The following is a 27,082-nucleotide window of genomic DNA, read 5'->3' as shown; positions in this document are numbered from 1 at the left end:
GCGGCCCTGCGCTTAGTAACCCGATGTTTACCCTGGTTACCAGCGAAGACATCGCTGAATCGGCGTCACACACGCCGATTCAGCGATGTCAGCGGGACCTCAACGATCAAAAAATGGCCCAGGCCATTCCGACACGACCAGCGATCTCACAGCAGGGGCCTGATCGCTGGTACGTGTCACACATAACGAGATCGCTACTGAGATCGCTGTTGCGTCACAAAACTTGTGACTCAGCAGCGATCTCGCTAGCGATCTCGCTATGTGTGACGGGGGCTTTAGGCTATGTGCACACGCCATGATTTTATGCGGAAATTTCCTGAACAAAACCGGAGATTTTCCGCATAAAATCTCCATGCGTTTCTCTCGCGGTTTTGTCGCGTTTTTCCACGTTTTTTTCGGAGCTTCCCAATTCAATAACATAGTGGGAAATCCGCAAAATTAATGAACATGCTGCGTATTTTTCCGCATGAGTTTTTTTTTTGCTCAAAAATCTGCAAGATGTGCACAAAAATTGATTGGAAAATGATGGGATGCATAATGTATGCGTTTTTTCCGTGGAATACCGCCAAAAAAATGCGCAAAAAATCCGCGAATAATCCGGAACGTGTGCACATACCCTTACCCTTTTGTCCCCATTTGCCAATCATTCGTTCCTGCGTTTTGAACGCAGCTCATCTGTGCTGCATCCAAACTGTTGCATTCTAGGTTACAAGCACACTGGAAGCGATTTATAGAAATCCCATGCCCGCTGTGCTGCTATTTGACGCTACGTAAACTTACCGGCGGTGCGTGTTTACGAGCCACGGCATGTCAATTATTGGTAGCGGAGATGCTACTCTCTACTGCAGGGTTCCCCAACCTGTAGCTCGGGAGCCACATGTGGCTCGCGGCCCCATGAATTGTGGCTCGCGACTGTCTGCCAGCTTGATGCATTAGGTCCAGGTCTAGCAAACAGGTATCAAGACCACATCTCAAATCTCAATTTTTGTGAGTAGCCCTGCACAGAATTGCAGATCTGGATGCACATTTACTGGTCTTCGGGGTTTCGAGATGTTTTAGGTAATGGTATGCTGGAGGTTTGTACTACCTGTTAGAGGAGGTGCTCAAAGCTGGATGTGACAGTGTGTTGGGAGAATACTGAATGGGGGTATTGTGGGAACCCCTGGATCTCAGTGTACGGCTCTGGAGTGATTTCTGTGGAAAAGCTTTGGTTATCATTATACCAGTAATGGGGGCTTTGGTTGCCACTATGAAGAGGGTGGGAGCTGGATGTGGCTCGCAACCCTCTCTCAGTGCTGGATGTGGCTCGCAACCCTCTCTCTAAGCTTAATGTGGCTCTCAAGATCAGAAAGGTTGGGGACCACTGCTCTACTGTGTAGTTTCACCTATAGCCATTCATTACAGGCGGTAAATCCACATAATTCAATGAACACATGCGAATTTACCTGCATGATTAGAATGCAGCGTTTTGGATGCAGCAGAAATATGCTGTGCCCAAAACATTGCAATATCCTGATCATGGGAAGAAGAAAACAAAACAGAAAGAAAAAGAAGACGAGAAAGCAAATCAAGAACGAAACAAAAGATGAAAGAATTGTGAAAAGAAAAAAGGAGAAAAAGAAAAAAAGAAAGAATGAAGAGAATGAAAGAAAATAAAAAAAGAAGACAAAAGAAAAGGACGAGATAAAGAAAGTTAAGAAAAGAGACTAAAGAAAAAGAAAATAGAAGGAAAGAATTGAAAAAAAACATGAAAGAAAAATAAAAAAACTATGTTAAAGAATAACTGTCATTTTAATTGTTATTTCATAAATCAATAAAACACATGGAAATAAGTAAAAAAACTCATCAGAGAACTCTGCTATCTCTGCCAAAATTATCAGTCCTCATCAAAATTCTCAATTCTGAGGTAAAATCTGTATTCAGTGAAGCCAGACTTTCCCATTCCTGAGATAGGAGATGGCAGTTGGTGCTGATAAGATTCTATGTAGACGGGAGGATGGAGCAGCATGAGATCCTCCTAGGTAGAATCTTAAATCCCTTCAGAACAAAGTGGATTTTTAATAAGATTACAATTTCAAAGTTGACTGGGCTTTCTTTTTTTACAAGAATGTGTAACCATTATCAATGTTGAGGTACCCCCTTTAACTGCTTAACAACCGCCGACACGCAGAAGTTAAGAGGCCTTATTCCTCAGCACCGCTTTTAACAGCGCTAAGAAATAAGGATAAAGCACTCCCAGCTTAGGAAAATCTCCACGGTCTCGGCTACTGGAAGTAGCTGAGACCCGGGGAAACATGATCAGGTGCGGTTTTTACGGTCCCCTGTCACGTGATCGCCATAATTCACTGAATAACGTCGATCATGAAAAAAAAAAACCCTCAGATTTACTATTAATTTCTACCTCCTCTGATATGATCTAGCATAACAGAGAAGAGAGAAGAAAGTGGCGGGCGCATACACAGTACGCCTGCTGAGATATGCCAATTGCTACCCGGCAACAATAGGAAGTTTTCCCTGTTGGTTGCTTTTGATCACTGTGATAGACCCTATCTTAGTGATCAAAAGAAAAAAAAAAATAGTAAATCAAATCCCTGTTTATCACCCCCTTAGTTAGGTAAAATAATAAAATTTAAAAAAAATGTATTCTTTTCTTTTCTTTGCAGATAGAGTTGGGGTTAGGGTTGTGTTAGGGTTTTGTTGGGGTTACGGTTAGGTTAGTGGTGTGTTAGAGTTGGAGTTAGAATTGGGTTTTTATCAAAAGTAAAAAAAATAAAATGGCGACGATATGATGGCTGGTGTTGAGCACAAGTGCTCGCTACTTGAGTTTGCATCGGGTGATGGGGTATGCACCGAATATCTCCGATCCCCGCATTTTTTGAGGGTGTCTAATAGCCACGAAACTTGCGGGGCAGTGAGTTGAGCATGTCACTTGAGTACCTGCAATACTCGGTGCATACCTGAGCGCCCGATGCAAACTGGAGTAGCGAGCACTTCCACTCAACACTAATTACGACATATTCAATATGACGACTTAATCTTATAAAATTCTGTGACGTATCTGTGGGTTCAAAATGCTCACTATACCCTTGTATAAAATCCTTTAGAGGTGTCGTTTCCAAAATTGGGTTAACTTGTTGGAGTTTCCTCTGTTTAGGCCCATCATGAGGTCTTCAAAAGTGTCATGGTGCCTTAAAAAACTCAAACAGTGCTCCTTCCCTTCTGAGCCCTGCCATGCGCCCCAACAGTAGATTTCATCCACATATGGGGTATCGGTGTAATCAGGAGAAATTACACAACAAATTTTGTGGTCCACTTTCTCTTGCTACCCTTGTGAAAATAAAAAAAGTTTGGGACCAAAATAATTTTTCGGTGAAAAAAGTTAAACATTAATTTTTCCCTTCCACATTGCTTCAGTTCTCATGAAGTCCCTGAAGGGTTAATAAACTTCTTGAATGTTAAACTTTGAGGGGTGCAGTTTATAGAATGGTGTCACTCTTGGATACTTTCTGTCATATTGGCCCCTCAAAATCACTGCAAATGTGATGTGGTCCCTAAAAAAGATGGTTTTGTAAATTTTGCTGGAAAAATGGGAAATCACTGGTCAACTTTTAACCCTTCTAATGTCCTATCAAAAAACGATTATGTTTCCAAAATTGTGCTGATGTGAACTTGTTATGTGGGAAATGTTATTTATCAACTATTTTGTGTGACATAACTCTCTGGTTTAAGGGCACAAAAATTAAAATTTTGTAAATTGCAAATTTTTCCAAAATATTGCCAAATTTCAATTTTTTTCTAAAATAAACGCAAGTCATATCGAAGAAATTTTACCATTATCATGAAGTACAATAAGTCACAAAAAAACACAAACATTCTCAGAAACACTAGGATCCGTTGAGGCGTTTCAGAGTTATAACCTCACGAAGTGACAGTGGTCAGAATTGTAAAAATTGTCTTGGTCATTAAGGTCAAAACTGGCTCAGTCACTAAGGGGTTAAAGTTAAACTGAAAATGTTGGAAACAATTTGAAGCAAAAATAATTTTTAAACACCCATGTGCTGAAAACAAAAGATAAAGAAAGTGTAAAATCTTATTTGCCGTCCCCTTCACATCTACTGTAAAAAATCCCTTCAATAAATAAAAAGAACTTTGAGAAAATAAGTTTCTGTAACGCTTGTTTTTAACAACTGTAAACTGACAAAGCCTTAATAATTAAGCTGTAAATAAATCATTTAACTTTCTTCTGTGTTATTGTCAAGAAAGGATCAAAAGAAAAAGTCTTCAGTTCTATCATCATTCACGATTTGTCTCTTCAGAGAGGAAGAGGATGTTGAATTATAGTGTCACTGTCAGAGGCCTCTCATACAGTCAAATCAGATCTTTGCTTTGCACTGATGAGCGGCAACAGCTCTAAACACGCGTCTGCAAATTGAATTTCTGGTTTGGCTTATTTATGGGTTGATATTGACTTTTAGAAATGCAATTTCCAATATGTGGCACTAGAGTTACAGTCCTCTTCCTCTTTGAAGAGACAATTTGCATATGTTTAATTTCTCAGAGGAGCATTACATGGCCTATTAGCCTTCTTACCCCCGCATATCAGACATGTCATTACCCTTGAACTATATACCTGACACACTATTTATCCCATATTGGTGAATGTTGTATGAATGTTGTAAATATTAATGAATACATAATGTAGCGTTTTCATCATACTGACAAGCAAAAAATGAAATATCAAGCGATCAAAAAGTCGCATGTAAAAGTAAGGATTAAAAAAAACTAAACAGTATTAATGAAAACACTAACTCGTCCCACAAAAAAACAAACCCTCAAGTGGTTCTGTCAGATCAGGAAGATAAAAAAGGTAAAACTATCATAATATGGCAATGCAAAAACTAATTATTTTGTTAACATTGTTTTTTACTGCCCCCTTGTTGAGCTCCATTGGGTAGGAAGCATTACAGCAATGTTACACAAATATGTATTTTTGTTACCTAGAATAAATGTCGCCATTCTCCTGACTCTGGCATTCTATTTTTGTTTGTTTCTCTGCCTCTCCATTCCTGAGATATTCTTGCCTCTTCCCTGTATCTAAACCTAGACCCTGATAATCATTGACTTCAACCCTGTTTTTTGCTTAGGTTTGCCCCTATTTTGTTCACCCATTTCATTATTTTATTTACAACTTTTTTTTTTCCGAAGAGTCTAGCAATTCCAAATGTTTTCTCCCCGATTCATCAATTCCAACTTTATAAAAAGTTTGAAAACTTGGCACAACGTCGATCCACTCCCCTCCTAGTGTATTTTTTAATATGTCATTTAATATGTCAAAATGTGGGGGCAATTTTTGCTACTTTTTGCAGTTCAAGATGGGAAGGAAGCCCAGTTTTGACTTGCCACCAATTTCATGAATCTTGTGTGCCAAGTGGGTGTAGTCATCATCAACTCTTTATGTGGCTCTTAAGGCCTATGCCGATTGCCTAAAATCCTAAATTTACATGGAGGGAAGAAGGAGGCCATAACTCAGGAATGGAGAGGCGCTATGACAAAAGATACATAAGGGCAGATGGAAGAGAATAGCAAACACCTTATAAAAAACAATTACATACGGTATTTATGACAAGTGAAAGGTCATCTTCAAAATACCGTAGTTGTCATCCAGACTAAACCAATTCTATACCAAATTATTTTTTTGTTTTTAAACAAACGGCAGCATAAATTTTCCATGTTGCAAAGAATAGGCAAAAAAAAAAATCTACGCCCTCTATTTTATTGTCCCCACCAGATCCCACTTGAACTTACAAGTCTCAGGTCTTATTTCTATAAAACGCACTGTACACGTTCTATGAGGGATCCTGACATGGCGCCTTTCAGCTATTACATAAAGTAGTGCCCTCTCTCACACAGTTACAGATTACATTAGTAGGTTTCTGAATTCAAGTCATGTTGACATCACAAATTGTTGCTGCTCGTCGGGAGATCTGGTTCAGAGATGACATTAAATGTTGGAGGCTCCAGCTCTTTTCTTTCTGCTGAAGACTTCTATTTAAAAAAAATGGATTGCGATGGAAGGAAAAGACGTGTTACATCTCCTTCTCTGCTCAGTGCAAGATTACAATCTGAAATACAGTTCACATGTTAATAAAGTGTCAGGAAACTAAGCCACTGCCCTGCCTGACAGCATCTTTTTTAATATTTTGCATTACAGAAAGAAGGGCATAGACGATTTAATGGCGCGATATGAAAAGCTTCTCTATCTGCTGCTTAATTCTCTTGTTTGCCAAATACAAACTATATGAAGGAAAGTCAGGAAATATTTGGGATGCTAAGATCACCTGAAGCTCTCATTATTTACTTGCCTCCCGTAATAAATACTTTGGAAGGATCTATGTATTTTAATATGCATCAAGGTAGCCTTAGTTAAAGGGGTTTTCCACCAGTTCTTCAAAAGTTTAACAGAAGCAAGGAATCGTTGTGAAAAAATTGAAGGAAAGTTATTTTCCGTACTTCTTTGATTCCCCGTCACTCCAGTGCCCCCACTATGGTGGTCTGTACCAGGACTGGTAAAGATGACATCCTGTCTATACCGCTGGAGCAGGTTGAAAAAGAAGAGTGCGCCAAAATCCCAGCTAAGAGGTGTAAGAAGCTTATTGAAGGTTATAGGAAGTGATTGATTGCAGTTATTTATTCCAAAGGGTGTGCAACCAAATATTAAAGGGAACCGGTCACCCCATTTTTTCAATATGAGATAAAAATAGGGTTCAATAGGGCCTGAGCTGTGCTTTACAATAGTGCATTTATTATCCCCTGATTCCCCACCTTTGCTGCCAAAATACCTTAGTAAACCCAATGTTTTCGGCTGTCAATCACGCTGGTCTGGTCAAATGGGCATTGTGAAATCGCTGTTTCTCCCCCACCACTTGCTTTTGCCTAAGAAATTTCTCCCCGGCATTGGCGTAGTATTTCGCGCCTGCGCATTGAAGTCTCATCTCACGCCTGCGCATTATGCTTTGCCCAACTGTGGGCATAGTATACAGCACATCATTGCGCATGCGCGGCTCCTCACTGTAACCTGTGTGCCCCGGAAGTCTGGATATGCAAATTGTGATGTCCTGGACGCGGGTAAACTTTTCCCATCCAGGACTGCTAGCGTAAGTTTTGTAACAAAATCGCTTATCTATCTATCTATCTTTCTTTCTATTTCTTTACAGCTATCTATCTCATTCTATCTATGGTATTCCTTCTAACTTTCTTATTCCTTCTTTCTATCTATTTATCTATCTCATCTATCTAACAGCAGATTACCTACAACATACACCCCGCGACATACACCCTGCGACATACAACATACACCCTGCGACATCCACCCAGCGATATACATCTTGCAATCTACCACATGTGATATGCAACATACTACATGCAACATACTACATGCGACATACTGCATGCAACATGCGACGACAACATGCAACATGTGACATGTGACATGCAACATGCGACAACATGCGACATGTAACATGCTACAACATGCAACAAAATGCGACTACAGCGACATGCAACGTGTTACATGAGACAATATGCGGCATGCGTCAACATGCGACATGCAACAGCATGCGGCAACATGCGACTACATGCAACTACATGCGACAATATGCGTCATGCGACGACATGCAACATGCTACATGCAACAGGCGACAACATGCAACATGCCACAGCATGCGCCATGAGACATGCAACAGCATGCAACATGCTGCGACATGCAACAGCATGCGATATGCGACGACATGCGACACGCACGTTGCAACGACATGTGACAACAAGCACCATGCGGAGACATGCAGCAACATGCGACATGCAGCACCATGCAACAATATGCACCATGTGATGACATACAGCAACATGCGCCATGCAACATGTGGCATGGGACGACATGCGGCAACATGCGACAGCATGACAACATGCAACATGCACCGACATGCAACATCATGCGACAACATGCAACGACATGCAACCTGCGACATGCACCATATAACATGCAACATACAACACATACACACAATATATACATATAGACATACAGTACATTAAACAGAGTATACTCACCATCACTTGTCACTTTGATCCCCGAAGCAAGTGTCATCTGTAAAAAATATTAAAATAACAAACAACCTATATACTCCCTGTCCGCAGAAATCCAATGTAAACAAGTGTCGCTTGATGATCTCCCGTGGAGAACAGCAGCATTAGCTGATGTGACTGCTCTCCAAGGGCTCCAGGACTACAATGATGGAAGGTATGCTTCCCCAATGTATTCCCCACAATGTATTCCTACGCCCCTGTGAGAAAATAGTCCCTAGTCTCACTTCTGACACTGCTGTGTGAGGAAGTTCCCACGCAGCAATTGCCATAAAGTGAGACTTTGTCCTAAGGTAACCTCTCAGTGATGCACTGCAGGAGCCATTGTCTCCTGTCAGTGTGTCAATGAGGGTCCTATACAGCAGTGACATCACCCGATGTCACTGTTCTATAGCGCAGATCGTCGTGGGACACTCACTACTAATTGGACAGGTAGTATATGGTTTATTATTTTCCTTTTTTTGTGGGGAATACATTGGGGAAGCATAACTTCCATCATTGTAGTCCTGGAGCCCCTGGAGAGCAGTCACATCAGCTGATGCTGCTGTTCTCCACGGGAGATCGTCGAGGGACTCTCGTTTACATTGGATTTCTGCGAACAGGGAGTATATAGGTTGTTTGTTATTTTAATATTTATTACAGATGACACTTGCTTCGGGGATCAAAGTGACAAGTGATGGTGAGTATGTACTCTATGTTTAATGTACTGTATGTCTATATGCATATATTGTATGTATGTGTTGTATGTTGCATGGTGCATGTTGCATGTCGTCGCATGACGCATGTTGTTGCATGTCGCATGTTGCCTCATGCTGTCGCATGTCGCCGCATGTTGCCCCATGCCGCATATTGTCGCATGTTGCTGCATGTCTCCGCATGGTGCATGTTGTCACATGTTGCGTGTCTCATGTCGCATGCTGCCGCATGTCATCGCATGCTGTTGCATGTCGCCGCATGGTGCATGTTGTCGCATGATGTTGCCGCATGTCGTCACATGTTGCTGCATGTCGTCGCATGGTGCATGCTGTTGCATGTTGCGTGTCGCATGTTGCTGCATGCTGTCGCATGGTGCATATTCTTGCATGTAGCTGCATGACGCCACCTGTCGCATGTCGCCGCATGCTGCCGCATGTTTTTGCCTGTCGCATGTTGGCGCATGTAATCGCATGTTGCATGTCACATATTGTCGCATGTTGCATGTTCTTGCATGTCGCATATTGTCGCATGTAGTTGCATGTCGCATGTAGTTGCATGTCGTCACATGTTGCGTGTCACATGTTGCATATTGCTGCACGTCATCGCATGATGTTGCATGTCGCATGTTGTCGTTGCATGTCACATGTTGTCGCATACTGTCGCATGCCGCAAGTTGCTGCATGTCGTTTGTTGTCGCATGTTGCTTTTTGTGGTTGCATGTCGCATGTTGTATGTCACACGCCGCATGTTGTATGTTGCATGTCGCATGGTGCATTTCGCATGTAGTATGTTGCATGTATTATGTTGCATTTCGCATGTAGTATGTTGCATGTCACATGTGGTAGGTTGCAAGTCGTATATCGCTGGATGTATGTCACAGTGTGTATGTCGCAGGGTGTATGTTGTATGTTGTAGGGTGTATGTCGCGGGGTGTATGTTGTATGTAATCTGCTGTTAGATAGATGAGATAGATATAAAGATAGAAAGAACGAATAGGAAAGTTAGAAGAAATACCATAGATAGAATGAGATAGATAGCTGTAAAGAAATTGAAAGATAGATAGATAGATAGATAGATAGATAGATAGATAGATAGATAGATAGATAGATAGATAGATAGAGTGATTTTGTTACAAAACTTACGCTAGCAGTTCTGGATGGGAAAAGTTTACCTGCATCCAGGACAACACTATTTGCATATCCAGACTTCCGGGGTACAGAGGTTACAGTGGAAAACCGCGCATGCGCAATGATGTATTGTACACTTTGCCGACAGTTGGGCAATACATACTGCGCATACGCTAGAGCCGAATGCACTGCGCAACTGCAAAAAAAGAGCGCAATCTGTGCTATTCACAGATCAAGTTACGTCAGACACGCCGAGGAGCGGGGGGAGAAACAGCGATTTCACAACGCCCATTTGACCAGACCAGCATGATTGACAGCCGAAAACGGCGGGTTTACTAAGGTATTTTGGCAGCAAAGGTGGGGAATCAGGGGATAATAAAGGCACTATTGTAAAGCACAGCTCAGGCCCTATTGAACACTATTTTTATCTCATATTGAAAAAACAGGGTGACAGGTTCCCTTTAAGTTGAGGGTGTCAACAATTTTGTCCGGCCCATTTTGGGGGTTTAGTGTGATATTATGTCCAATTTGCCTTTTTTACTCATTTTTTTTGTGTTGTTCTAATACACACAAAGGACATAAATATGTATACCAGACATGTGTAATTGCAATAATTTTTTTGGAGAAATACTTGATTTTCTGGATAAATATCAAGGGTACCAACATTTTTGGTCATGACTGTATGTATAAGTACCCCGTATTTACTACTAATCCCAGTCATTCGGGTTTTGAAGCCAACATGCACTAGAACAAGAAGAAACTCTGCCCTAAACATGTAGGGGCTTAGGGGTTGTTCATCATCATGTTTGCGTCTTTTTTGGGGAGTAAAAATTATTGCAAAAATGCCTTTTTTTATTTGTGTCTTATAATTTAATTTGCGCTTTTTGTACATAAACTGTACTTGCTTGAAGTATTTTACTTGGCTTTGTCTAGTTTATTTTTCTTCAGCATTCAGGACGTGGTTTTCATTATCGAGAGGTTTTACCTAATGCATCAGTTTTCAACAAGGCAACAAGTTTTCTAAATGTTTCAAAAAATGTTCTCAATCGTACTCCAGTAGACTGATAAAGAACAAAATACATGTTTTTGAAGCCTAAAGTGTGATGTTCTAAGGCTTATTAAGAGGATTAGGCACCTTTTCTTTTCTCGAACAAGGTGCAAAGTAGCTAAAAAAATAAGACTCCTTTGAATTTGAGCCAATTCACTAAACATTGTGTGTCCTTTTTATGAATTTGACCAACAATTTGCCAGTGCAAAAGAAGGACAAGATAAGAAAAATAATGTGAAAAAGGCAAACGATAAATCAGGGCCTAAATGTTACACTACTGATGGAAACATGGAGCAGAAGCGATCACGTGCGACCAGACCATATAACTCCATCCTGGCATAATTAGTACCAATACTAATACAATATGACACAGGGACAATGAGGGTCCAGGACCCACATTCTAGTTGATCAGTGGGTGTCAGAGTATTGGTCCCTAGGAATCAGATATTTATAATTTAACCTAAAGACAGGTGAGTTTTCTTATGTGCACACATTAAAGGGAACCTGTCACCCCCAAAATGGAAGATGAGCTAAGCCCACCGGCATCAGGGGCTTATCTACAGCATTCTGTAATGTTGTAGATGAGCCCCCGCTGTATCCTGAAAGATGGGAGGCGCCGGACCTCGACGCCCATCGGACAGGACCGCCCCTGGGTGAGTATAATCTAACTTCATTTTCTCATCTTTCAGGATACATCGGGGGCTTATCTACAGCATTCCAGAATGCTGAAGATAAGCCCCTGATGCCGGTGGGCTTAGCTCATCTTCCATTTTGGGGGTGACAGGTTCCCTTTAAGTATTTGGTGCAAAAATTTCTGCATCTCTTGGCAGAAAAAACGCAATGGCAAAAAAGAACATTTTTACTGCTTTTTTTTTTACTTGTCTTTTTTGGTGCAGATTTTTCCCCACTTATTAGGATCAGTGAAATCTGCAGCAAAAACACTGAAAGAAATGATGTGGTGCAGATGTAAATCTGCACCAAATCTGCAAGACACAAATAAGCAACGTCTTCATGATTCTCATTCACTTTGCTGGCATCAGGAAACCCTTCAGGTTTTGTGACAAATCTGCACTGAAAAAAACATAACAACAATGCAACTCATGCGCACAGCCTTTAGTGCAACTTAACAAGGAATTGGCTATACAGACAAAAAACATGAGTGCTCCCACTTCAAAGGGAACCTGAAAGCAGGTTTAACCCTAGAAAGCATGGAATAGCGGGAATAGGGTTTTTATTGATCCCTGTGTTGTCACTCAGTGTTGCTGCAGTGTGTTTAACAATGACTCTTAATGCGAGCGTGCGGATATCACCCCCACAGCGGCATGACTGACACTGCAGGGCTGTCAATCACACTGCTGCTGCATGCATACTAATGTGCTGTTGGAATGGCTGACCGTGGTCACGGATCAGTTTGGGCACCCATACGCCAGTGTTAAACATTTTTAAACACAATGCAGCAATGCAAAGTGATAATACAAAAATTATTTTAAAAAACGGCATTGTAAGGCTTATACAGCACTAATATTACCTTCTATGGGCACATCCTGCTGTCAGGTTAACTTTAATCATTTATGGCACATTTTATGGAATATCCCTTTAAATTTTTGACTTGACATAAACATGTTAATCAATGATGGAATTTGATTTTACACTGTAAACTCTAGCTGCTGTAAGACTACAACTCCCAGCATGTCCTGACCGCCGTCGTTTAGTAGTAGCGTCACAACCCCTGGAGTGCAGCGGGCTGCTCACCCCTGTGCTTTCATGGCAGCTGCTGAGCCAACATCTCCCAGCACAACCTGCTGGGGCATTATTTGGAAAAAGCATGCTCTTCTGACTCCTAGAAATCTGTGCTGCACAGAGCTATAGGAGCCGGCTAAATGTAGCACTGGACCACCATGTCAGGAACAATCAGTATATTGCAGTACAGTACTTGAAGATGATAGGATTTTATATTTGCCAACAAAATAACCAGTGTCAATCAAAAGTGAAGCTTTGCTGTCATCTGCAGACCTTCTCCTATGCAATTATACCATTGACTACTTTTTGCTTTTTTTCTGATATTCCTTGGGAGACATGCAATGCAGCAAGCAAATAAACACAGCAAACCTAAGTGAATTAATTGTAAATTATATTCACGGAGCCTTAAAAAATAAATAAATAAAAGGTTGGTGCTGAATTTTAGCGCCACTTAAAGATCACAGATGGGTAGGAAATTATATGCTTATTATAACTGCATGTGCTGTGACTGCAATGTATGCTGAAAATGATTATATACAATTATAGCACAGGGAATAAACCTAAGTGAAAAAATACAGTACTCATGAAAAAAAGGAGGTACAGCTGGAGCAGTATGAGGAATAAACAGAAATCAGGAATGACGTTGCCTGGCTCGGGAAACAATCATTATTGCAGTACAAAGCATGTGACAGATTACTGCCCATAAATTTCAGCAATAATGTGTCCCTATAGCAAAAGAAATGGGGGTGCACATTCATATATAGCGTTGATAAGGTTTCACTACAGCCAGGTTTGTATCAGCGGTAACTCCAAGGTCACAGGACCTAGTGTTTGGTTTGTACTTAGAATACTTCTACTCCTTTCCAAAATGCATCTCCCCCTCCAGCCCGAGTCTCAATTTTTTCTTGCAAAGAGTTGAAAAGTGAGACCCCTTTTAACTGCACTTTAAGCAGCAATCTACTTGTCGTCCGGACGTTAACCAAACCCAAAATCTGCCTCCAGAATTTGCTTACTTTTCCAGCTGATGGTCACGGGACCCAGAACAATGATGAAATAAATCTTCGCTCTTCTTTAGATTAGCCTTACCTTTTAAAATGTCCCGTGAAATTCTGGGTGGGTATGTAATCCACAGTGACTTGGATTCAGTTTATGGTCCTGAAGCAGTGACATGAGAAGACTGCAGAAACTGTAAAAAGGCATGTGGTTTTTCAGGAGGGGTGAACGGAAGAAAGAGTTCATCTCCCGGTTTAGTGCCAGAGCACTGAACGGAAGGGGTCAGACGCAGATCCAAAAAAAGAACTTCTCCAAAGCCCTGGAGTAATTGTCTTCTGCTTCTAAACACATGAACAAGTGTCCTCTAATAGCAGGAACATAAAAGGGATAGAAAAAAAAAAGAGAAAAGAAAAAGCAGCCCGAGCAGCAGCTGAGACATCTTGCTTTATGAGAATAAAGTTTTTGGGTTTTTTCTTGTCTTTTTGGTTAACATTATCATGACCAGACAATGATCCGGAAAAGGTTACTACGGTGTAAATTAAAGTGTCACATAGATCATCAGTAACAAGTGTGCTGGAAGAAGTCACATCCAAAAGTGAAGGGAAACTCAGAGTATTTATTCTCTACAGTCTGGGATTTTATAGTCATGCATAACACTGAAGGTCAGCATTGATTCTGCGGCCGATATCATAATTTAGTGTAATGTGACAGCACTCAGCACAGCCATATATAATACCGGAGAGAATGCCGAGCACTCAGAAATTCCGAGATTTAATCATTTATACATGAACTAGATGGTGGCCCGATTCTAACGCATCGGGTATTCTAGAATATGCATGTCCTCGTAGTATATTGCCCAGCCACGTAGTATATTGCCCAGTCACGTAGTATATTGCCCAGCCACGTAGTATATTGCCCAGCCACGTAGTATACAGCACAGAGCATATTGCCCAGTCACGTAGAATATTGCCCAGTTACATAGTATATTGCCCAGCGACGTAGAATACAGCACAGAGCCACGTAGTATATTGCCCAGCCACGTAGTATATTGCCCAGCCACGTAGTATATTGCCCAGCCACGTAGTATATTGCCCAGCCACATAGTATATTGCCCAGCCACATAGTATATTGCCCAGCCACATAGTATATTGCCCAGCCACATAGTATATTGCCCAGCCACATAGTATATTGCCCAGCCACATAGTACATTGCCCAGCCACATAGTATATTGCCCAGCCACATAGTATATTGCCCAGCCACATAGTATATTGCCCAGCCACGTAGTATATTGCCCAGTTACATAGTATATTGCCCAGCGACGTAGAATACAGCACAGAGCCACGTAGTATATTGCCCAGCCACGTAGTATATTGCCCAGCCACGTAGTATATTGCCCAGCCACATAGTATATTGCCCAGCCACATAGTATATTGCCCAGCCACATAGTATATTGCCCAGCCACATAGTACATTGCCCAGCCACATAGTATATTGCCCAGCCACATAGTATATTGCCCAGCCACATAGTATATTGCCCAGCCACGTAGTATATTGCCCAGTCACGTAGTATATTGCCCAGTGACGTAGTATATTGCCCAGCCATGTAGTATATTGCCCAGCCATGTAGTATATTGCCCAGCCATGTAGTATATTGCCCAGCCACGTAGTATACAGCACAGAGCCACATAGTATATTGCCCAGCCACGTAGTATATTGGCCAGTCACGTATTATATTGCCCAGCCACTTATGTCACAGGTTAAAAAATAAACATATACTCACCTTCCGAGGGCCCCTTGTAGTTTGGTCACATGACCGTGACGTCATGGCAGGTCCTTCTTGCGCAGGACCTGTGATGACGTCGCGGTCACATGACCGTGATGTCATGGCAGGTCCTTCTCCCATACCATCCTTGGCACCGGAACCTGCCGGAGGTCACCGGAGCGTCGCGAAAAGGGAGTATATAATGATTTGTTATTTTTTTTATTATTTTTTTTAATTATTTTTAACATTAGATGTTTTTACTATTGACGCTGCATAGGCAGCATCAATAGTAAAAACTTGGTCACACAGGGTTAATAGCGGCGGTAACGGAGTGAGTTACCCGCGGCATAACGCGGTCCGTTACTGCTGGCATTAACCCTGTGTGAGCGGTGACTGCGGGAAGTATGGAGCGGGCGCTGACTGCAGGGGAGTAGGGAAGGACTAATCGGACTGTGGCCGTCGCCGATTGGTTGCGGCAGCCATGACAGGCAGCTGCCGAGACCAATCAGCGACTTGGATTTCATGACAGACAGAGGCCACGACCAATGAATATCCGTGACAGACAGAAAGACAGACAGAAGGACAGAAAGACGGAAGTGACCCTTAGACAATTATATAGTAGATATCATACACTCGACATTAAAGGGGGTTTTTGTTTTAGTAAATAAAGGTTATTTATTGTATGATGAAAAATGATACAGCTTTGTACATATATTTTCTGCATCAATTCCATAGGATAGTGGTACCTTACGCATCGCTGGGACCTAGGTAGCCTCATTTTTTATAAAGCGGAGGGGCATGCATGCTTGACCACCTCTCCGTTCATTGTTTATGGAACTGCCAGAGAGTACACAGTACAGAGCTTGGCTATTCCCGGCAGCCCCATAGATAATGAATGAAGCAGATGGCCATTTGTTCCATGCATGTGCACCATTCAAGATGGACAGTTTCTAGGATCCAGGTTTCATGGGCAGGGGATACCTTTTGATTATGGGAATAACCCTTTAAATGTAATAAAAGATTCCAAGATTCTTTATACACGAAAAAGCAACTTCTAAGTGCATGTGGTGCATTTAATTGCAAAGGTTAGGATAGAAGAGTAATCAGAACTAGACATGATGCATGCCAGGAAACTTCCAATGTACTAGGCCATTTTCCCATATAGCGTAAGTGCGTTTTTTTTACCCTTTCATGTTTTTTGTACTGCTTTTAAGGTTATGTGCAGACGATCAGGAATTGGCAACACTTTGGATGCAGCGAATGTCTATTGAACGCAGGTGAATCCACATGTGTTCACTGAACCATGCGGATTCACCGCGTCCAATACATTGTAAGGGTGAAATTTCTCTAGAGAAATTGACATGCTGCGGTCTGGAGAGATGTGCCGCATGTCCGTCTCCGCGAATGTGCCGCAGGCGTCTCTAGATGCACAGTCGACATGGGATTTCTTGAAATTCCATCGACTATGCTGGACGCTGCGGACGCTGCGGGTTGGACACTGCACAAGTACACAGCATCCAACCCGCAGTGTTTACTCATTGTGTGCACATACCCTTACTGTCAAAGCAAAGCAGATGCAAGTTCATGAAAACCCATGCCCGCTGTGCATTTAAAGACGCTGTTGAACTGTGTTTTTAGGTGCATTTATTCTCAACAGACTTTTATGGGAAGCCTGAAAAAAATGCATGTAAAAAACAATGCTGCATTTTTAAGTGCAGAATCAAAGATTTTCTGTACTAAAAAATATGCATTAAAACACTGCTTCAAATCTGCAACAAAAACACAATGAATTGAAAAGGAAAAGCAACAAAAGAAAAAAACCCAGCTCAAACGTCATAATTAAAGAATACTGTTATAGCATATTTTGGTGCAGGCACCTGCAGAAACAAAGCAAAAGCAAAACAAAATGCAGCATTTAAGCTACATGTAAACACAGTAGAGCTGATGGTCTGTATGACAATAACTACAGATATATATTTTTTTAAATTCTATTTTTTTTTTTATTTCAGAAAAATCTCAAGCACATTAGCCACAATGAACAGACTCCAGCCCTATCTTTTGTATTGAATCATCTAATGATCCACACGCTGATTGTGAAGATAGGAGGAGGAGGTCGGCTGAGGAGGAGGAGGTCAGCTGTGACATCAGAACATCTGAAGGTGAATGTGAAGATAGGAGGAGGAGGTCGGCTGAGGAGGAGGAGGTCAGCTGTGACATCGTCTATTGTGATTGGTGGATCCGGTGTTATCAGCTGTGTATAAAGGAGTTGCCTGTCACTGTAATTGTGAGACTTGTGGAACTCCTAAGGGGAACCCGCAGGACCGCGACAGCGAACCTCCCAAGGGTGAGGTGACCTAGTGGGCCACCCCCAATACAGGGAGCGTCAGGGGCAGGCCCAAGGGAGACTATTGCTGCGGAAGCTGATACCCGGGGACAGAAGGTAGGAGACACAAGCAAGGACGGACTAGCAACAGATGGCCGGGACTGGGAACCCCAGGGAAGGCTGCCAAATAACAGAAAAAGGATGACGGAAGACGAACACTCAGGAGAGACTGGAGACACGAAGATGGCAAGGAGCAGGCTGGGACGAACGGCACTAGGAGGGAAGACAAAGAGGACACAGGGAAGGATGGCGCACGATATAGGGAAGAGCATGAGGCAAAACAGACAGGAAGGTAGAGCAGGGAGAGAGGCTACCTGAAATAGGATGCGTGCGGCCGGACTTCAGGGGCAGGATCCTCATGGATCATAGAGTGGAGGAACGGAGCGACCGCAGGCCAGACCAAGGAAGTGCGCGTGCGCTGCTGAGACTGGAGTGCGAGGTGTGCACGCGCACCCGATTAGACCCAGGAGCCGGCGGTGAAACAGGAAGGGAGGAGATCGGGTGACGCGCGCACACTCCAGGAGTGTGCCGGGACGGGTAAATATACCGGGGATCAGGGGAAGGAGCGGCAGGCACATCTGCAGGAGGAGGCGACGTGACAGTAATCCTCTGATGATAATGAGACTTCTGAAAATGTTACTTGAAAGAACAGGAACATTGTAACATTACACATTTTTTTAGACAAATATCATTTTTTAAACAAATATTATGATATGTAACATAAAAACATGAGGTCATTTTCTGATGATCGTTATCATGTAAAAAGGTAGTTTGTTTTTTGTCACTTCTTTCTGACAGTCGTAACCTTTTTATTTTTCAGCTGATTGAGCTGAGTGAGGGGCTTTTTATTTTTTTGCAGGGTAATCTGTAGATTTTCTGTGTATTATTTTGGGAGTATATATAACATTCATATTTTGTGAGGGCGCTCCACAAGTACTTGTTATATCTGTTTACAAAAGTCTTTAGTCCAATTATCCAGATTCCGGCCACAATTAAAATTAATCGTGCCCAATTCATCAAGAAGTTTTTGCCAGAATTTTGGCTCAAAACTTAACAACTTTTGGAATTGTTACCCAAGTCTTGGCCATCTCTGTCGTAAAAGAAAAGTGTGCGAAGCTAGGGCAGGACAGTTCATGGCCAAGGGCTCCCAGCAAATTTATCAAAATTTGCCTCAAGAGGTTGTGCAAATCATGACAACAATTAATGCTAATCCCTGGCTGGTGCACATTCATGGCGGTTCAAAAACACGCCAAATTCATTAAAGAGCTGCACGTCTGTTAATTGATTGAGCACATTACTCCGGCTATCACTTAATGAAGACAAGTTTTCAAAACGTTAGTCTTGATGAATTGGGATCATCAGGTAAACAGTAATCATTAACGTGAAAAAGTTGGGAAAGGAAAGTAGCCTATGGGAACGACGAGACGGTGCGGCCGTGCTTCGGTGGTAGAATACATTTATGTACAAACGAGGTGACAATAATGGCTGTATGATCGTGAAAAAGTCATGGGACAATTGACTGTCACAGTGTGCAGAATTTCGCAGCATGCAGCCAACGGCTGTACCCTAAATCTTGTGACATTATACTTCAAAGCAATTAAAGGAAATGTATTTTGTAAATTCTCCCCCTTTAAAGCACACACTCATCTTCTGTTGCAGTTTCTAGAACCTCTGTTATCTGTTTATCCGTTTTGCTGTCAATACACAAAAGGAAGGAAATAAATCATGGATATTGCCAAGCTGGTCAGCGAATACACTCCGCTCAAGATGAAGTAGAAGACAATAAGTTACATTTGTTTTAGCAACGAAAAGTAATTTTCTGAAGCTCCTGCGTTGGGTCTTTCATCTTGTGCTGCATTCAGTCGGGTTAGGTTAGGCGAATATGGTGCTGGGGATAAATTGCACGTTATGCACATCAGTAAAAGCAGAGTTATTTAGAAGACAGCAGGATGGATACAGGAGTGCCGAGAACGCAGAGCAAGCTACTAATTGTCAGCAACAGGCTCTCTGGGGAAGGGTTCTGCAAGGCTATAGACAGGTGGAGATGTAGGAATTCAGCACACGTCTTCCCTCCTCGCAAATCGATAGGCGAAGCGTCTTATGATAGACACAGACTTGTTGCTCTGTTAAGTTGAGAGTAACCTATGGGTAACAGTTTATCATATATTTGTTTGGTAAGGAAATACAAGTTCTTACACTATACAGTCACAATCAAAATAATTCAGATATTGCAAATTTGGTTAATTACCTAAATTTAATATGCAAATTGCCTCATCTAACCAAATCAGTTCTCATACTTTGCACTGACAAGGGGTAATAGCCCGAAACACTGTGTCTCAAATTGGGATTCTGATTTGGCTTTTACCCCTAGTTACACTTCAAGGCTCGTTAAGGGGTCGATAGTGACTTGTAAGATCGCTGCTTCCAACAGCAGCTGCTATAGAGTTCAAGTCTTCTTCCTCTCCGAAGAGGCAACTTGCATATTAAATTTCCAGAGGAGCATTGCACGGCAAATAAGCCTACTTACCTTGGCATGCCAGAGCTGGTATGTCGCTATCCGCAAGGAGAAAACTCACCCCTTAGCAGGGCCGGTTTTAGATAAAGTGGGGCCCTGAGCAAAAGTTTAAAGTGGGGCCCCAAATGGTCACATATTGCACCATCACACAGAAACATTTCTGATGCATTTACAAGCGCTAAGTTCAGGCCGCTAAATGAGCGTGATCGACAATATTGAAGTCGTTCGACGCTTGTTTCCTGGCCTCTTTAGTGCAAGTGCAGACATTCAGTAATTGGCAGTGCTCTGGATGCAGCACCTGTCCGCTGCATCAAAAAACACTGCCGGCTATTGAACACAGGTGAATCGGCATGTGATCACTGAACCGTGCGGAATCACAGTGGCCAATACATTATATAGGTGAAATTTATGTTGCGGAGGCTCGCGTCTCCGCAAAAGAGACGTGCCGCGGTCTGGAGATACGCCGCATGTCCTTCTCCGTGGGTGATACGTGGGTATGGGATAGTGGGCATGGGATTTCTGCCCACGAGAAAAACTCTCACGGTGCTCGCGGTGATCTCACCGAGGTTACTGCAGTTCAGCCCGGCTGGGAACGTAGCCTCAGTGACAGGAGGTAACCTCGATGACGTCACCGCCGATCACTGTCGCTGCATTCGCGGCAGGTCATTCATCAGTGGTTCTCAGCCTGGACGGTCGCATCTTGGTACCATCCAGGTTGAAAACTGTTTTTTCCCCAGACATGGAATTATGGCATGGGACAGAATGACATTGGAAAAAAAAGGTGTTTTTAAGGGAAATGTTCTGGATCCTTAAAATGAATACCAAACAGCCTAATGGCTTAAATTGTATAAGTGCTCGTACCTGCTTTTTCCTACACTTTTTTTTCTCTTGTTTTTGCTGCCCATCAGAGCAATCAGGTCCCACCCGAAAAGCAAAGTCTGATATATATGCAGAGCGGAGAGTTCATTTCAACTATATATATTTTTACTGTCTATGCAATGCATGTTGTGACCAGAACTGTCCATCAGCCTCCTCCAATAGAAAAGGATGGACAGCTCTGGTCACAGACTCCTCCATCAGCAGACATTTTATGTGGCCAAGCCCTTTGAAACAACCTAATTGCATAAGGTAATAATATTCATTGCTCCTGGTTAGTGCAGATCAGCTCCTACTGAAGCAAAAAGGTGCTGATTAACGTACAACCCCCGCACAACAGTCCAATGCTCTTCCCCCATAACCTTCTTCTTTGCGGTCACTGAAACTCAATGTAGACAAAACCCAAACTCAATCTTTCCTCCATCTCACTCAACCCTCTTCAGAGTCCCGTCACAATAAAAAACATCACGCTTTCCCTGTCTCACAAGTCCGCTGCTTTCATGTAACCCTTGACTCTGCTGTCTTTCACACCCCCTGCCACTAAACCCTTACAACCTCAAGTGGCTCGAGCTCAAAAATATTTCCTGATTCTGCCCTTTCTTCAACACCAAATCAACAAAAATATTAGTATACGCAAAGGCTGTGGGGTCGGTAAGTCAAAGCTCTGATTCCTCAATTCCCCTGACTGACTCCACAGCCCTGGCCACTACTGAGCATGTGCATAAACTGCAGCACAGATTCATCCTAACTAAAAGCCGAGATCCTTAGATCAGGAATAGAACAGACATTTCATAAGTTTCCCAAATTCTTAAGAAAACATTTACAGCACATCCTACATTGAACTACTGTATCCAATTTATTATATGTTTTAAGTGTCAGAGTTGGTCCATTTTATAAAAACTCTGACTCCACTACTCCAAATCCAGGCCCTCATCATCTCTGGCCTCAACTACTCCAATATCCTCTTCTGTGACCACCCAAATATCACTCTCGCACCCTCCAATCTATGCTCAACTCCGCTGCCCAATAAATCCACCTCTCACTACCACTCTGCTAATCCACTGGCTTCCAAATGCCCATTGAACCCACTTTAAAATATTAACAATGACATACAAGGTCGTCCATAATCTGTCTCACTCATACATCACCGATCGACTATCCCGATACCTCTACACATGCAATCTACAGTCTTCACAAGATCTACATGTTTACTCTGCCAATTTATGTTAATCTTACAACTGTCTACAAGATTTTACCCCGAGCAGCCATCATCCTCTCGAACTCACTACCTCAACGTATCGGATGGTCTTCTACTATTGAAACTTCAGACTCAATCTGAAAAGTCATCTCTTTAAGGAAACCTACAACTTGCAATAACTTTGCTGCCACTTCACCAGTGCTGTTCCAACTCCCTAACCTAATGTCTCCTTCCCCAAAACCATGTAGATTGTAGACCCATGAGAGAAGGGTCCGCTCTCCTTTTGCACCAGACTGCCAGCATTAGTTTGTTTATTGAATGTGTATTTAATATATCTACTACAGTATTTAATTGTTGACTTCTCTTTACATGAACTGAACCCTGGAATTAAGGGTGCTTTAAAATAAATAATAACAATCAGTAAAAAAAATCAAGATAAAAGTAGTGGGCAACCTCTTTAAAGCAGTTGTATCATAAGAGTAAATTATCACCTATACAAGTGATGGATGAATTTGCTGAATGGTGGAACCTCTACCAATCCGGAGAATGGGGCACAAAGCACCACTTAGGCTTTTTTTCACCACCGGAGTGTTATTACCATACTAAAGTCTGTTCCCTGCCTCTGTTAATATACAGTGTTGCTCCGATCCCGTTCCACCATACTATGACCACAGTTCCTCTGCCTGACTGGAAGTCAGAGCTAACGGTCACGAGTTCTCAGTGTAAGTCTTTGACATCCTCGTTTTGGCCTAGTTCTTGCTCTCATAGACTGGCAGAGAGTTGTGACTTCCTGCCCACCCAGCAAACACAGAAGTGCTCCAGCAGGTCACAACTAGCAGATGATGACTGGAGCCGCACAAAGGACAGCAAAAGACAGATAACCATATTACTGAGATGATTGAACATGCATTACTAGTCCAGGTGAAATTAAAAAAATGCCTAAGTGGTGCTTAAAGTGCCCCATTTGCTTGGAGCAATGGTCCCGCTAATACGTGCCACCACTGCATTCATTGTTTACTGCACATCTGGAGATAGCACTTAGCTGTCACCAGCAAATGACTGTGATACTGAGACTATGTGCACACGTCAGGATTTCTTGCAGAAATTTCCTGGGCAAAACTGGACATTTTCTGCAAGAAATCCGCATGTGTTTTTCGCTCTTTTTTTGCAGATTTTTTGCGTTTTTTTCCGGTGATTTCCCAATGCAATAATATAGTGGGAAATCCGCAAAAAATTCGCAAAATTAATGAACATGCTACGTTTTTTACCGCAATGCGTTTTTTTAGTGGAAAAAAAACGCATTATGTGCACAAAAATTGCGAAATGCATTCTAAATGATGAGATGATTTTGTATGCGTTTTTATCATGTTTTTATAGCGAAAAAAAAAACGCAAAAAATCTGCAACGTGTGCACACAGCCTGAAGGGACCATTGCTTCATTCGAATAGGGCACTCCAGAGCCCCTGTATTTGGAATAGGACAGGGCCCCAGCAGCAGTGGGACCCTCACTATCAGCTACTGAAACTTTCAAACTTTCAAAAGACTGAAGCGCAACCAAGCCTAATAATATGACAACGATTCTAAATATTGCGTTAAATCCAAAGAATAAATGGAAATAAAGTCATGGAAGATTCTTGAACGTCCCAACTTGGATCTAAATAGGCATAACCTATCTAAAAAAAAAAGGAGTCAGAAACATTACCTCTTAATACTTTAAAACATTACATTGGGTGCCCTAACTTTTCCCATTTTCCTTACCCGAGAGTGCTATTCCATAAGCAATCACATACCATAATATTTGGGATGAGCGTTCCCGCTACGGAGCCATTAGCCATATTTGGGATGAGCGTTCCCGCCAGGGAGCCATTAGCCATCAGCCTGTGTTTCATGACAATCACGGGGCTAGTACTGAACCAATATATTTTCTGTCGTATTACACAACTTGCAAAGTAAAAAAACAAGTAAACATGGCTCAGAATGCGGCAAGAGCGATCATAACATGATGAGATAACCAGCTACACAAACACACAGATGGCACAGATACATATACACTTGTAGAGTCCAGCGATGAGCCGCGTATAAACAAGAAAGCAGATCAGCTGGCTGGGAAATGAAGCCGTGCTACCCTATAATCTCACCGACAAAGCTTTACAGACGTGAGACTCAGACACTGCTTCACTTCCTCACCCGACTGACAGCTTCACATTTGTTCCACGCCCAACGCCGGATAGTAATTACCATCCAAGCACGGCTAGATTACCGTAATATTAACTGTTACCGGGTCGGGTGGGAACGCAACGTGCCATGTAACTGCCCACACTAGGCGGCTTGGGGTAGTGTACATGTATTGGGTGTAACACCATTAGGTAAAGTACCCCCTTTAGAGCCAGAAGTTTTAAAAAAAGACCCAAATTTATCAAATGTTTTAAGTTTCATAAACTTTGAGAATCTTCAGAAAATAATTCAAAGGACTGTGGGAAATTCACAATTCCCGCACTTGCCTTCTATATATCCTCCATACACAAACTCATTTTTCACATTATATATTTAAAGAGGATCTGTACGCTCCTCACTTATGTCCGGATAGTGAAGAAATGTATTCCACAAATTAGTTCTAGAGAATTTTTTTTTTTTTTTTTTTAAGAAACTTACATTATGCAGTTCTTCTGCATTCCCTCTATAAAATTAGGAATTGCTACAGGGAGGTGAAGAATGTTGCACATAGTAGATTAGAGTTTGGAGACAGAGGAAAGCATCTAAGTCATCAGGGAGGGCAGTTCACACAGGGTGTCAAACGGGAGGAAAAAGAACAAAACACAGTTTGCAGGGAGAGGAGGGAGATATCACACAGACTGTGTTCTAGTATAGAGAGAGGAGACTGCAGAAGGAAAAAGAAATCTCGTTTCTCAGCACCAGTGTCTATATTCACAAGGGAGAGATTTATTATGGGCTACAGAAAGAGACAGGAGTCCGAGAAAGGCTCATACATGAAGCATTTTGAACATGCAGATCTTATAACCAGCACGTGTCACTGGGAAAGAAAACATTGCAATAGAAAAGTCAGAAGGTAGGAGCAGATTGTAAACAGAATATTAGAGGGTCTAAAATAAGTAAAGAAATGAAGATTTTAGACTTACTAGAAGTATCAGCACAATATTTTTGTGTCTCACACTCTGTACATTTTGTCATCCTGTGCCTCATTCCTCCTCCCCTCTCTACAGAGTTTAATAGCAGGTGTAACCTGATCATTATGGCGGTCTGCCAAACTTTGAGCATGACAAAGAAAGTTAAGCTGCTTTGTTTTTCAAAGTAAAAGAAGTGTTCAGGAGGGAGGGGATAATAGGAGAAGTGTCTCATAAGTGGAGAAAGAAGCATATTTCTCTAATAAGATATATTACAAATTTTCTTATATTCACCTGTACTAATGTAGATCTATACAAAGTTTGTTTCAAATACAGTTTCTACTTTTCCCATTTAAAGAGCTGCTGCATGAATTTGCCACATTTTCGGATTGAAGTCTGCTCAGAGAAAAATCAGTTTCATAAATTATCTCCAAAAGTTTATTTCTGGACTAGCCATACATTTTCCCTTTTGGCGGTCATAAATAGGTCCATGTCCATGTAATACACAAATGGAAGGCCATAGTGAGCACCACTCTGAGGAGTCCATGTAATACACAAATGGAAGGCCAGAGTGAGCGCCACTCTCAGGAGTCCATGTAATACACAAATGGAAGGCCAGAGTGAGCGCCACTCTCAGAACTTCATGTAATACACATATGGAACGCCAGAGTGAGCGCCACTCTCAGGAGTCCATGTAATACACAAATGGAAGGCCAGAGTGAGCGCCACTCTCAGGAGTCCATGTAATACACAAATGGACGGCCAGAGTGAGCGCCACTCTCAGGAGTCCATGTAATACACAAATGGAAGGCCAGAGTGAGCGCCACTCTCAGAACTTCATGTAATACACATATGGAACGCCAGAGTGAGCGCCACTCTCAGGAGTCCATGTAATACACAAATGGAAGGCCAGAGTGAGCGCCACTCTCAGAACTTCATGTAATACACATATGGAACGCCAGAGTGAGCGCCACTCTCAGAAGTCCATGTAATACACAAATGGAAGGCCAGAGTGAGCGCCACTCTCAGGAGTCCATGTAATACACTAATGGCAGGCCAGAGTTAGCGCCACTCTCAGGAGTACATGTAATAAACAAATGGACGGCCAGAGTGAGCACCACTCTCAGGAGTACATGTAATACACAAATGGACGGCCAGAGTGAGCACCACTCTCAGGAGTACATGTAATACATAAATGGACGGCCAGAATGAGCGCCACTCTCAGGAGTCCATGTAATACACAAATGGATGGCCAGAGTGAGCACCACTCTCAGGAGTCCATGTAATATACAAATGGACGGCCAGAGTTACCGCCACTCTCAGGAGAGTACATGTAATACACAAATGGAAGGCCAGAGTGAGCGCCACTCTCAGGAGTCCATGTAATACACAAATGGAAGGCCAGAGTGAGCGCCACTCTCAGAACTTCATGTAATACACATATGGAACGCCAGAGTGAGCGCCACTCTCAGGAGTCCATGTAA

The 27,082-nt window shown here is 42.3% G+C and overlaps 1 protein-coding gene across 6 annotated transcripts in view; it reads right to left on the bottom strand.

The window, feature by feature from the left end:
* The window catches only part of TSPAN4 (tetraspanin 4), a 708,534-nt gene that overhangs the window by 626,774 nt on the left and 54,678 nt on the right, over window positions 1-27,082 (bottom strand). Inside the window, exon 1 of one of the 6 annotated variants that reach the window (XM_069740225.1) lies at window positions 13,837-14,082. The exons of the other annotated variants lie outside the window; for them this stretch is intronic. The gene's annotated coding sequence lies outside the window, so the exon portion shown is untranslated. Of the gene's footprint in view, window positions 1-13,836; window positions 14,083-27,082 lie in introns of those variants that run through there. 6 annotated transcript variants of the gene reach the window in all.

Source organism: Ranitomeya imitator, chromosome 9, assembly GCF_032444005.1.
Source record: "Ranitomeya imitator isolate aRanImi1 chromosome 9, aRanImi1.pri, whole genome shotgun sequence".
NCBI lineage: Eukaryota > Metazoa > Chordata > Amphibia > Anura > Dendrobatidae > Ranitomeya > Ranitomeya imitator.
This window is presented reverse-complemented; position numbering and strand designations above follow the sequence as displayed.